The following is a 14,674-nucleotide window of genomic DNA, read 5'->3' on the forward strand; positions in this document are numbered from 1 at the left end:
AACCTGTTTGCCCAGCACGGGGATATTGAGTTCTATAAGATAAAGCCATAAACATGTTTGTCTGAGTCTTCTATCAAAGGTTACAGCGATTTATATGAAGTTGTTCAAAAACGCTTTATTTCGCCAAGACAATGCGTTTCTCACTGTTACATGCATTTGAATGGGAAACTCGCCCGAGACAAAGTATAGGTTTTCATTATGTGAATAATTTTAAAATCTTAGCTCAAACGGCTGCAAAACCTGTTTGCCCAGCACGGGGATATTGAGTTCTATAAGATAAAGCCATAAACATGTTTGTCTGAGTCTTCTATCAAAAGTTACAGCGATTTATATGAAGTTGTACGAAAACGCTTTCTTTCGCCAAGACAGTGTGTTTCTCACTGTTACATGCATTTGAATGGGAAACTCGCCCGAGACAAAGTATAGGTTTTCATTATGTGAATAATTTTAAAATCTTAGCTCAAACGGCTGCAAAACCTGTTTGCCCAGCACGGGGATATTGAGTTCTATAAGATAAAGCCATAAACATGTTTGTCTGAGTCTTCTATCAAAAGTTACAGCGATTTATATGAAGTTGTACGAAAACGCTTTATTTCGCCAAGACAGTGTGTTTCTCACTGTTACATGCATTTGAATGGGAAACTCGCCCGAGACAAAGTATAGGTTTTCATTATGTGAATAATTTTAAAATCTTAGCTCAAACGGCTGCAAAACCTGTTTGCCCAGCACGGGGATATTGAGTTCTATAAGATAAAGCCATAAACATTTTTGTCTGAGTCTTCTATCAAAAGTTACAGCGATTTATATGAAGTTGTACGAAAACGCTTTCTTTCGCCAAGACAGTGTGTTTCTCACTGTTACATGCATTTGAATGGGAAACTCGCCCGAGACAAAGTATAGGTTTTCATTATGTGAATAATTTTAAAATCTTAGCTCAAACGGCTGCAAAACCTGTTTGCCCAGCACGGGGATATTGAGTTCTATAAGATAAAGCCATAAACATGTTTGTCTGAGTCTTCTATCAAAGGTTACAGCGATTTATATGAAGTTGTTCAAAAACGCTTTATTTCGCCAAGACAATGCGTTTCTCACTGTTACATGCATTTGAATGGGAAACTCGCCCGAGACAAAGTATAGGTTTTCATTATGTGAATAATTTTAAAATCTTAGCTCAAACGGCTGCAAAACCTGTTTGCCCAGCACGGGGATATTGAGTTCTATAAGATAAAGCCATAAACATGTTTGTCTGAGTCTTCTATCAAAGGTTACAGCGATTTATATGAAGTTGTTCAAAAACGCTTTATTTCGCCAAGACAATGCGTTTCTCACTGTTACATGCATTTGAATGGGAAACTCGCCCGAGACAAAGTATAGGTTTTCATTATGTGAATAATTTTAAAATCTTAGCTCAAACGGCTGCAAAACCTGTTTGCCCAGCACGGGGATATTGAGTTCTATAAGATAAAGCCATAAACATGTTTGTCTGAGTCTTCTATCAAAAGTTACAGCGATTTATATGAAGTTGTACGAAAACGCTTTCTTTCGCCAAGACAGTGTGTTTCTCACTGTTACATGCATTGAATGGGAAACTCGCCCGAGACAAAGTATAGGTTTTCATTATGTGAATAATTTTAAAATCTTAGCTCAAACGGCTGCAAAACCTGTTTGCCCAGCACGGGGATATTGAGTTCTATAAGATAAAGCCATAAACATGTTTGTCTGAGTCTTCTATCAAAGGTTACAGCGATTTATATGAAGTTGTTCAAAAACGCTTTATTTCGCCAAGACAATGCGTTTCTCACTGTTACATGCATTTGAATGGGAAACTCGCCCGAGACAAAGTATAGGTTTTCATTATGTGAATAATTTTAAAATCTTAGCTCAAACGGCTGCAAAACCTGTTTGCCCAGCACGGGGATATTGAGTTCTATAAGATAAAGCCATAAACATGTGTGTCTGAGTCTTCTATCAAAAGTTACAGCGATTTATATGAAGTTGTACGAAAACGCTTTCTTTCGCCAAGACAGTGTGTTTCTCACTGTTACATGCATTTGAATGGGAAACTCGCCCGAGACAAAGTATAGGTTTTCATTATGTGAATAATTTTAAAATCTTAGCTCAAACGGCTGCAAAACCTGTTTGCCCAGCACGGGGATATTGAGTTCTATAAGATAAAGCCATAAACATTTTTGTCTGAGTCTTCTATCAAAAGTTACAGCGATTTATATGAAGTTGTACGAAAACGCTTTCTTTCGCCAAGACAGTGTGTTTCTCACTGTTACATGCATTTGAATGGGAAACTCGCCCGAGACAAAGTATAGGTTTTCATTATGTGAATAATTTTAAAATCTTAGCTCAAACGGCTGCAAAACCTGTTTGCCCAGCACGGGGATATTGAGTTCTATAAGATAAAGCCATAAACATGTTTGTCTGAGTCTTCTATCAAAGGTTACAGCGATTTATATGAAGTTGTTCAAAAACGCTTTCTTTCGCCAAGACAGTGTGTTTCTCACTGTTACATGCATTTGAATGGGAAACTCGCCCGAGACAAAGTATAGGTTTTCATTATGTGAATAATTTTAAAATCTTAGCTCAAACGGCTGCAAAACCTGTTTGCCCAGCACGGGGATATTGAGTTCTATAAGATAAAGCCATAAACATGTTTGTCTGAGTCTTCTATCAAAGGTTACAGCGATTTATATGAAGTTGTTCAAAAACGCTTTATTTCGCCAAGACAATGCGTTTCTCACTGTTACATGCATTTGAATGGGAAACTCGCCCGAGACAAAGTATAGGTTTTCATTATGTGAATAATTTTAAAATCTTAGCTCAAACGGCTGCAAAACCTGTTTGCCCAGCACGGGGATATTGAGTTCTATAAGATAAAGCCATAAACATGTTTGTCTGAGTCTTCTATCAAAAGTTACAGCGATTTATATGAAGTTGTACGAAAACGCTTTCTTTCGCCAAGACAGTGTGTTTCTCACTGTTACATGCATTTGAATGGGAAACTCGCCCGAGACAAAGTATAGGTTTTCATTATGTGAATAATTTTAAAATCTTAGCTCAAACGGCTGCAAAACCTGTTTGCCCAGCACGGGGATATTGAGTTCTATAAGATAAAGCCATAAACATGTTTGTCTGAGTCTTCTATCAAAAGTTACAGCGATTTATATGAAGTTGTACGAAAACGCTTTCTTTCGCCAAGACAGTGTGTTTCTCACTGTTACATGCATTTGAATGGGAAACTCGCCCGAGACAAAGTATAGGTTTTCATTATGTGAATAATTTTAAAATCTTAGCTCAAACGGCTGCAAAACCTGTTTGCCCAGCACGGGGATATTGAGTTCTATAAGATAAAGCCATAAACATGTTTGTCTGAGTCTTCTATCAAAAGTTACAGCGATTTATATGAAGTTGTACGAAAACGCTTTCTTTCGCCAAGACAGTGTGTTTCTCACTGTTACATGCATTTGAATGGGAAACTCGCCCGAGACAAAGTATAGGTTTTCATTATGTGAATAATTTTAAAATCTTAGCTCAAACGGCTGCAAAACCTGTTTGCCCAGCACGGGGATATTGAGTTCTATAAGATAAAGCCATAAACATTTTTGTCTGAGTCTTCTATCAAAAGTTACAGCGATTTATATGAAGTTGTACGAAAACGCTTTCTTTCGCCAAGACAGTGTGTTTCTCACTGTTACATGCATTTGAATGGGAAACTCGCCCGAGACAAAGTATAGGTTTTCATTATGTGAATAATTTTAAAATCTTAGCTCAAACGGCTGCAAAACCTGTTTGCCCAGCACGGGGATATTGAGTTCTATAAGATAAAGCCATAAACATGTTTGTCTGAGTCTTCTATCAAAGGTTACAGCGATTTATATGAAGTTGTACGAAAACGCTTTCTTTCGCCAAGACAGTGTGTTTCTCACTGTTACATGCATTTGAATGGGAAACTCGCCCGAGACAAAGTATAGGTTTTCATTATGTGAATAATTTTAAAATCTTAGCTCAAACGGCTGCAAAACCTGTTTGCCCAGCACGGGGATATTGAGTTCTATAAGATAAAGCCATAAACATGTTTGTCTGAGTCTTCTATCAAAGGTTACAGCGATTTATATGAAGTTGTTCAAAAACGCTTTATTTCGCCAAGACAATGCGTTTCTCACTGTTACATGCATTTGAATGGGAAACTCGCCCGAGACAAAGTATAGGTTTTCATTATGTGAATAATTTTAAAATCTTAGCTCAAACGGCTGCAAAACCTGTTTGCCCAGCACGGGGATATTGAGTTCTATAAGATAAAGCCATAAACATGTTTGTCTGAGTCTTCTATCAAAAGTTACAGCGATTTATATGAAGTTGTACGAAAACGCTTTCTTTCGCCAAGACAGTGTGTTTCTCACTGTTACATGCATTTGAATGGGAAACTCGCCCGAGACAAAGTATAGGTTTTCATTATGTGAATAATTTTAAAATCTTAGCTCAAACGGCTGCAAAACCTGTTTGCCCAGCACGGGGATATTGAGTTCTATAAGATAAAGCCATAAACATGTTTGTCTGAGTCTTCTATCAAAGGTTACAGCGATTTATATGAAGTTGTTCAAAAACGCTTTATTTCGCCAAGACAATGCGTTTCTCACTGTTACATGCATTTGAATGGGAAACTCGCCCGAGACAAAGTATAGGTTTTCATTATGTGAATAATTTTAAAATCTTAGCTCAAACGGCTGCAAAACCTGTTTGCCCAGCACGGGGATATTGAGTTCTATAAGATAAAGCCATAAACATGTTTGTCTGAGTCTTCTATCAAAAGTTACAGCGATTTATATGAAGTTGTACGAAAACGCTTTCTTTCGCCAAGACAGTGTGTTTCTCACTGTTACATGCATTGAATGGGAAACTCGCCCGAGACAAAGTATAGGTTTTCATTATGTGAATAATTTTAAAATCTTAGCTCAAACGGCTGCAAAACCTGTTTGCCCAGCACGGGGATATTGAGTTCTATAAGATAAAGCCATAAACATGTTTGTCTGAGTCTTCTATCAAAGGTTACAGCGATTTATATGAAGTTGTTCAAAAACGCTTTATTTCGCCAAGACAATGCGTTTCTCACTGTTACATGCATTTGAATGGGAAACTCGCCCGAGACAAAGTATAGGTTTTCATTATGTGAATAATTTTAAAATCTTAGCTCAAACGGCTGCAAAACCTGTTTGCCCAGCACGGGGATATTGAGTTCTATAAGATAAAGCCATAAACATGTGTGTCTGAGTCTTCTATCAAAAGTTACAGCGATTTATATGAAGTTGTACGAAAACGCTTTCTTTCGCCAAGACAGTGTGTTTCTCACTGTTACATGCATTTGAATGGGAAACTCGCCCGAGACAAAGTATAGGTTTTCATTATGTGAATAATTTTAAAATCTTAGCTCAAACGGCTGCAAAACCTGTTTGCCCAGCACGGGGATATTGAGTTCTATAAGATAAAGCCATAAACATGTTTGTCTGAGTCTTCTATCAAAAGTTACAGCGATTTATATGAAGTTGTACGAAAACGCTTTCTTTCGCCAAGACAGTGTGTTTCTCACTGTTACATGCATTTGAATGGGAAACTCGCCCGAGACAAAGTATAGGTTTTCATTATGTGAATAATTTTAAAATCTTAGCTCAAACGGCTGCAAAACCTGTTTGCCCAGCACGGGGATATTGAGTTCTATAAGATAAAGCCATAAACATGTTTGTCTGAGTCTTCTATCAAAGGTTACAGCGATTTATATGAAGTTGTTCAAAAACGCTTTATTTCGCCAAGACAATGCGTTTCTCACTGTTACATGCATTTGAATGGGAAACTCGCCCGAGACAAAGTATAGGTTTTCATTATGTGAATAATTTTAAAATCTTAGCTCAAACGGCTGCAAAACCTGTTTGCCCAGCACGGGGATATTGAGTTCTATAAGATAAAGCCATAAACATGTTTGTCTGAGTCTTCTATCAAAAGTTACAGCGATTTATATGAAGTTGTACGAAAATGCTTTCTTTCGCCAAGACAGTGTGTTTCTCACTGTTACATGCATTTGAATGGGAAACTCGCCCGAGACAAAGTATAGGTTTTCATTATGTGAATAATTTTAAAATCTTAGCTCAAACGGCTGCAAAACCTGTTTGCCCAGCACGGGGATATTGAGTTCTATAAGATAAAGCCATAAACATGTTTGTCTGAGTCTTCTATCAAAAGTTACAGCGATTTATATGAAGCTGTACGAAAACGCTTTCTTTCGCCAAGACAGTGTGTTTCTCACTGTTACATGCATTTGAATGGGAAACTCGCCCGAGACAAAGTATAGGTTTTCATTATGTGAATAATTTTAAAATCTTAGCTCAAACGGCTGCAAAACCTGTTTGCCCAGCACGGGGATATTGAGTTCTATAAGATAAAGCCATAAACATGTTTGTCTGAGTCTTCTATCAAAAGTTACAGCGATTTATATGAAGTTGTACGAAAACGCTTTCTTTCGCCAAGACAGTGTGTTTCTCACTGTTACATGCATTTGAATGGGAAACTCGCCCGAGACAAAGTATAGGTTTTCATTATGTGAATAATTTTAAAATCTTAGCTCAAACGGCTGCAAAACCTGTTTGCCCAGCACGGGGATATTGAGTTCTATAAGATAAAGCCATAAACATGTTTGTCTGAGTCTTCTATCAAAGGTTACAGCGATTTATATGAAGTTGTTCAAAAACGCTTTATTTCGCCAAGACAATGCGTTTCTCACTGTTACATGCATTTGAATGGGAAACTCGCCCGAGACAAAGTATAGGTTTTCATTATGTGAATAATTTTAAAATCTTAGCTCAAACGGCTGCAAAACCTGTTTGCCCAGCACGGGGATATTGAGTTCTATAAGATAAAGCCATAAACATGTTTGTCTGAGTCTTCTATCAAAAGTTACAGCGATTTATATGAAGTTGTACGAAAATGCTTTCTTTCGCCAAGACAGTGTGTTTCTCACTGTTACATGCATTTGAATGGGAAACTCGCCCGAGACAAAGTATAGGTTTTCATTATGTGAATAATTTTAAAATCTTAGCTCAAACGGCTGCAAAACCTGTTTGCCCAGCACGGGGATATTGAGTTCTATAAGATAAAGCCATAAACATGTTTGTCTGAGTCTTCTATCAAAAGTTACAGCGATTTATATGAAGTTGTACGAAAACGCTTTCTTTCGCCAAGACAGTGTGTTTCTCACTGTTACATGCATTTGAATGGGAAACTCGCCCGAGACAAAGTATAGGTTTTCATTATGTGAATAATTTTAAAATCTTAGCTCAAACGGCTGCAAAACCTGTTTGCCCAGCACGGGGATATTGAGTTCTATAAGATAAAGCCATAAACATGTTTGTCTGAGTCTTCTATCAAAAGTTACAGCGATTTATATGAAGTTGTACGAAAACGCTTTCTTTCGCCAAGACAGTGTGTTTCTCACTGTTACATGCATTTGAATGGGAAACTCGCCCGAGACAAAGTATAGGTTTTCATTATGTGAATAATTTTAAAATCTTAGCTCAAACGGCTGCAAAACCTGTTTGCCCAGCACGGGGATATTGAGTTCTATAAGATAAAGCCATAAACATTTTTGTCTGAGTCTTCTATCAAAAGTTACAGCGATTTATATGAAGTTGTACGAAAACGCTTTCTTTCGCCAAGACAGTGTGTTTCTCACTGTTACATGCATTTGAATGGGAAACTCGCCCGAGACAAAGTATAGGTTTTCATTATGTGAATAATTTTAAAATCTTAGCTCAAACGGCTGCAAAACCTGTTTGCCCAGCACGGGGATATTGAGTTCTATAAGATAAAGCCATAAACATGTTTGTCTGAGTCTTCTATCAAAGGTTACAGCGATTTATATGAAGTTGTTCAAAAACGCTTTATTTCGCCAAGACAATGCGTTTCTCACTGTTACATGCATTTGAATGGGAAACTCGCCCGAGACAAAGTATAGGTTTTCATTATGTGAATAATTTTAAAATCTTAGCTCAAACGGCTGCAAAACCTGTTTGCCCAGCACGGGGATATTGAGTTCTATAAGATAAAGCCATAAACATGTTTGTCTGAGTCTTCTATCAAAGGTTACAGCGATTTATATGAAGTTGTTCAAAAACGCTTTATTTCGCCAAGACAGTGTGTTTCTCACTGTTACATGCATTTGAATGGGAAACTCGCCCGAGACAAAGTATAGGTTTTCATTATGTGAATAATTTTAAAATCTTAGCTCAAACGGCTGCAAAACCTGTTTGCCCAGCACGGGGATATTGAGTTCTATAAGATAAAGCCATAAACATGTTTGTCTGAGTCTTCTATCAAAGGTTACAGCGATTTATATGAAGTTGTTCAAAAACGCTTTATTTCGCCAAGACAATGCGTTTCTCACTGTTACATGCATTTGAATGGGAAACTCGCCCGAGACAAAGTATAGGTTTTCATTATGTGAATAATTTTAAAATCTTAGCTCAAACGGCTGCAAAACCTGTTTGCCCAGCACGGGGATATTGAGTTCTATAAGATAAAGCCATAAACATGTTTGTCTGAGTCTTCTATCAAAAGTTACAGCGATTTATATGAAGTTGTACGAAAACGCTTTCTTTCGCCAAGACAGTGTGTTTCTCACTGTTACATGCATTTGAATGGGAAACTCGCCCGAGACAAAGTATAGGTTTTCATTATGTGAATAATTTTAAAATCTTAGCTCAAACGGCTGCAAAACCTGTTTGCCCAGCACGGGGATATTGAGTTCTATAAGATAAAGCCATAAACATGTTTGTCTGAGTCTTCTATCAAAGGTTACAGCGATTTATATGAAGTTGTTCAAAAACGCTTTATTTCGCCAAGACAATGCGTTTCTCACTGTTACATGCATTTGAATGGGAAACTCGCCCGAGACAAAGTATAGGTTTTCATTATGTGAATAATTTTAAAATCTTAGCTCAAACGGCTGCAAAACCTGTTTGCCCAGCACGGGGATATTGAGTTCTATAAGATAAAGCCATAAACATGTTTGTCTGAGTCTTCTATCAAAAGTTACAGCGATTTATATGAAGTTGTACGAAAACGCTTTCTTTCGCCAAGACAGTGTGTTTCTCACTGTTACATGCATTGAATGGGAAACTCGCCCGAGACAAAGTATAGGTTTTCATTATGTGAATAATTTTAAAATCTTAGCTCAAACGGCTGCAAAACCTGTTTGCCCAGCACGGGGATATTGAGTTCTATAAGATAAAGCCATAAACATGTTTGTCTGAGTCTTCTATCAAAAGTTACAGCGATTTATATGAAGTTGTACGAAAACGCTTTCTTTCGCCAAGACAGTGTGTTTCTCACTGTTACATGCATTTGAATGGGAAACTCGCCCGAGACAAAGTATAGGTTTTCATTATGTGAATAATTTTAAAATCTTAGCTCAAACGGCTGCAAAACCTGTTTGCCCAGCACGGGGATATTGAGTTCTATAAGATAAAGCCATAAACATGTTTGTCTGAGTCTTCTATCAAAGGTTACAGCGATTTATATGAAGTTGTTCAAAAACGCTTTATTTCGCCAAGACAATGCGTTTCTCACTGTTACATGCATTTGAATGGGAAACTCGCCCGAGACAAAGTATAGGTTTTCATTATGTGAATAATTTTAAAATCTTAGCTCAAACGGCTGCAAAACCTGTTTGCCCAGCACGGGGATATTGAGTTCTATAAGATAAAGCCATAAACATGTTTGTCTGAGTCTTCTATCAAAAGTTACAGCGATTTATATGAAGTTGTACGAAAACGCTTTCTTTCGCCAAGACAGTGTGTTTCTCACTGTTACATGCATTTGAATGGGAAACTCGCCCGAGACAAAGTATAGGTTTTCATTATGTGAATAATTTTAAAATCTTAGCTCAAACGGCTGCAAAACCTGTTTGCCCAGCACGGGGATATTGAGTTCTATAAGATAAAGCCATAAACATGTTTGTCTGAGTCTTCTATCAAAAGTTACAGCGATTTATATGAAGTTGTACGAAAACGCTTTCTTTCGCCAAGACAGTGTGTTTCTCACTGTTACATGCATTTGAATGGGAAACTCGCCCGAGACAAAGTATAGGTTTTCATTATGTGAATAATTTTAAAATCTTAGCTCAAACGGCTGCAAAACCTGTTTGCCCAGCACGGGGATATTGAGTTCTATAAGATAAAGCCATAAACATGTTTGTCTGAGTCTTCTATCAAAGGTTACAGCGATTTATATGAAGTTGTTCAAAAACGCTTTATTTCGCCAAGACAATGCGTTTCTCACTGTTACATGCATTTGAATGGGAAACTCGCCCGAGACAAAGTATAGGTTTTCATTATGTGAATAATTTTAAAATCTTAGCTCAAACGGCTGCAAAACCTGTTTGCCCAGCACGGGGATATTGAGTTCTATAAGATAAAGCCATAAACATGTTTGTCTGAGTCTTCTATCAAAAGTTACAGCGATTTATATGAAGTTGTACGAAAACGCTTTCTTTCGCCAAGACAGTGTGTTTCTCACTGTTACATGCATTTGAATGGGAAACTCGCCCGAGACAAAGTATAGGTTTTCATTATGTGAATAATTTTAAAATCTTAGCTCAAACGGCTGCAAAACCTGTTTGCCCAGCACGGGGATATTGAGTTCTATAAGATAAAGCCATAAACATGTTTGTCTGAGTCTTCTATCAAAGGTTACAGCGATTTATATGAAGTTGTTCAAAAACGCTTTCTTTCGCCAAGACAGTGTGTTTCTCACTGTTACATGCATTTGAATGGGAAACTCGCCCGAGACAAAGTATAGGTTTTCATTATGTGAATAATTTTAAAATCTTAGCTCAAACGGCTGCAAAACCTGTTTGCCCAGCACGGGGATATTGAGTTCTATAAGATAAAGCCATAAACATGTTTGTCTGAGTCTTCTATCAAAGGTTACAGCGATTTATATGAAGTTGTTCAAAAACGCTTTATTTCGCCAAGACAATGCGTTTCTCACTGTTACATGCATTTGAATGGGAAACTCGCCCGAGACAAAGTATAGGTTTTCATTATGTGAATAATTTTAAAATCTTAGCTCAAACGGCTGCAAAACCTGTTTGCCCAGCACGGGGATATTGAGTTCTATAAGATAAAGCCATAAACATGTTTGTCTGAGTCTTCTATCAAAAGTTACAGCGATTTATATGAAGTTGTACGAAAACGCTTTCTTTCGCCAAGACAGTGTGTTTCTCACTGTTACATGCATTTGAATGGGAAACTCGCCCGAGACAAAGTATAGGTTTTCATTATGTGAATAATTTTAAAATCTTAGCTCAAACGGCTGCAAAACCTGTTTGCCCAGCACGGGGATATTGAGTTCTATAAGATAAAGCCATAAACATGTTTGTCTGAGTCTTCTATCAAAAGTTACAGCGATTTATATGAAGTTGTACGAAAACGCTTTCTTTCGCCAAGACAGTGTGTTTCTCACTGTTACATGCATTTGAATGGGAAACTCGCCCGAGACAAAGTATAGGTTTTCATTATGTGAATAATTTTAAAATCTTAGCTCAAACGGCTGCAAAACCTGTTTGCCCAGCACGGGGATATTGAGTTCTATAAGATAAAGCCATAAACATGTTTGTCTGAGTCTTCTATCAAAAGTTACAGCGATTTATATGAAGTTGTACGAAAACGCTTTCTTTCGCCAAGACAGTGTGTTTCTCACTGTTACATGCATTTGAATGGGAAACTCGCCCGAGACAAAGTATAGGTTTTCATTATGTGAATAATTTTAAAATCTTAGCTCAAACGGCTGCAAAACCTGTTTGCCCAGCACGGGGATATTGAGTTCTATAAGATAAAGCCATAAACATTTTTGTCTGAGTCTTCTATCAAAAGTTACAGCGATTTATATGAAGTTGTACGAAAACGCTTTCTTTCGCCAAGACAGTGTGTTTCTCACTGTTACATGCATTTGAATGGGAAACTCGCCCGAGACAAAGTATAGGTTTTCATTATGTGAATAATTTTAAAATCTTAGCTCAAACGGCTGCAAAACCTGTTTGCCCAGCACGGGGATATTGAGTTCTATAAGATAAAGCCATAAACATGTTTGTCTGAGTCTTCTATCAAAGGTTACAGCGATTTATATGAAGTTGTTCAAAAACGCTTTATTTCGCCAAGACAATGCGTTTCTCACTGTTACATGCATTTGAATGGGAAACTCGCCCGAGACAAAGTATAGGTTTTCATTATGTGAATAATTTTAAAATCTTAGCTCAAACGGCTGCAAAACCTGTTTGCCCAGCACGGGGATATTGAGTTCTATAAGATAAAGCCATAAACATGTTTGTCTGAGTCTTCTATCAAAAGTTACAGCGATTTATATGAAGTTGTACGAAAACGCTTTCTTTCGCCAAGACAGTGTGTTTCTCACTGTTACATGCATTTGAATGGGAAACTCGCCCGAGACAAAGTATAGGTTTTCATTATGTGAATAATTTTAAAATCTTAGCTCAAACGGCTGCAAAACCTGTTTGCCCAGCACGGGGATATTGAGTTCTATAAGATAAAGCCATAAACATGTTTGTCTGAGTCTTCTATCAAAGGTTACAGCGATTTATATGAAGTTGTTCAAAAACGCTTTATTTCGCCAAGACAATGCGTTTCTCACTGTTACATGCATTTGAATGGGAAACTCGCCTGAGACAAAGTATAGGTTTTCATTATGTGAATAATTTTAAAATCTTAGCTCAAACGGCTGCAAAACCTGTTTGCCCAGCACGGGGATATTGAGTTCTATAAGATAAAGCCATAAACATGTTTGTCTGAGTCTTCTATCAAAAGTTACAGCGATTTATATGAAGTTGTATGAAAACGCTTTCTTTCGCCAAGACAGTGTGTTTCTCACTGTTACATGCATTTGAATGGGAAACTCGCCCGAGACAAAGTATAGGTTTTCATTATGTGAATAATTTTAAAATCTTAGCTCAAACGGCTGCAAAACCTGTTTGCCCAGCACGGGGATATTGAGTTCTATAAGATAAAGCCATAAACATGTTTGTCTGAGTCTTCTATCAAAGGTTACAGCGATTTATATGAAGTTGTTCAAAAACGCTTTATTTCGCCAAGACAATGCGTTTCTCACTGTTACATGCATTTGAATGGGAAACTCGCCCGAGACAAAGTATAGGTTTTCATTATGTGAATAATTTTAAAATCTTAGCTCAAACGGCTGCAAAACCTGTTTGCCCAGCACGGGGATATTGAGTTCTATAAGATAAAGCCATAAACATGTTTGTCTGAGTCTTCTATCAAAAGTTACAGCGATTTATATGAAGTTGTACGAAAACGCTTTCTTTCGCCAAGACAGTGTGTTTCTCACTGTTACATGCATTTGAATGGGAAACTCGCCCGAGACAAAGTATAGGTTTTCATTATGTGAATAATTTTAAAATCTTAGCTCAAACGGCTGCAAAACCTGTTTGCCCAGCACGGGGATATTGAGTTCTATAAGATAAAGCCATAAACATTTTTGTCTGAGTCTTCTATCAAAAGTTACAGCGATTTATATGAAGTTGTACGAAAACGCTTTCTTTCGCCAAGACAGTGTGTTTCTCACTGTTACATGCATTTGAATGGGAAACTCGCCCGAGACAAAGTATAGGTTTTCATTATGTGAATAATTTTAAAATCTTAGCTCAAACGGCTGCAAAACCTGTTTGCCCAGCACGGGGATATTGAGTTCTATAAGATAAAGCCATAAACATGTTTGTCTGAGTCTTCTATCAAAGGTTACAGCGATTTATATGAAGTTGTTCAAAAACGCTTTATTTCGCCAAGACAATGCGTTTCTCACTGTTACATGCATTTGAATGGGAAACTCGCCCGAGACAAAGTATAGGTTTTCATTATGTGAATAATTTTAAAATCTTAGCTCAAACGGCTGCAAAACCTGTTTGCCCAGCACGGGGATATTGAGTTCTATAAGATAAAGCCATAAACATGTTTGTCTGAGTCTTCTATCAAAAGTTACAGCGATTTATATGAAGTTGTACGAAAACGCTTTCTTTCGCCAAGACAGTGTGTTTCTCACTGTTACATGCATTTGAATGGGAAACTCGCCCGAGACAAAGTATAGCTTTTCATTATGTGAATAATTTTAAAATCTTAGCTCAAACGGCTGCAAAACCTGTTTGCCCAGCACGGGGATATTGAGTTCTATAAGATAAAGCCATAAACATTTTTGTCTGAGTCTTCTATCAAAAGTTACAGCGATTTATATGAAGTTGTACGAAAACGCTTTCTTTCGCCAAGACAGTGTGTTTCTCACTGTTACATGCATTTGAATGGGAAACTCGCCCGAGACAAAGTATAGGTTTTCATTATGTGAATAATTTTAAAATCTTAGCTCAAACGGCTGCAAAACCTGTTTGCCCAGCACGGGGATATTGAGTTCTATAAGATAAAGCCATAAACATGTTTGTCTGAGTCTTCTATCAAAGGTTACAGCGATTTATATGAAGTTGTTCAAAAACGCTTTATTTCGCCAAGACAATGCGTTTCTCACTGTTACATGCATTTGAATGGGAAACTCGCCCGAGACAAAGTATAGGTTTTCATTATGTGAATAATTTTAAAATCTT

Source organism: Rhamphochromis longiceps, linkage group LG23 (genome assembly GCF_057381845.1).
Source record: "Rhamphochromis longiceps isolate RC_006_pf linkage group LG23, R_longiceps_female_GT1.1, whole genome shotgun sequence".
Classification (NCBI taxonomy): domain Eukaryota; kingdom Metazoa; phylum Chordata; class Actinopteri; order Cichliformes; family Cichlidae; genus Rhamphochromis; species Rhamphochromis longiceps.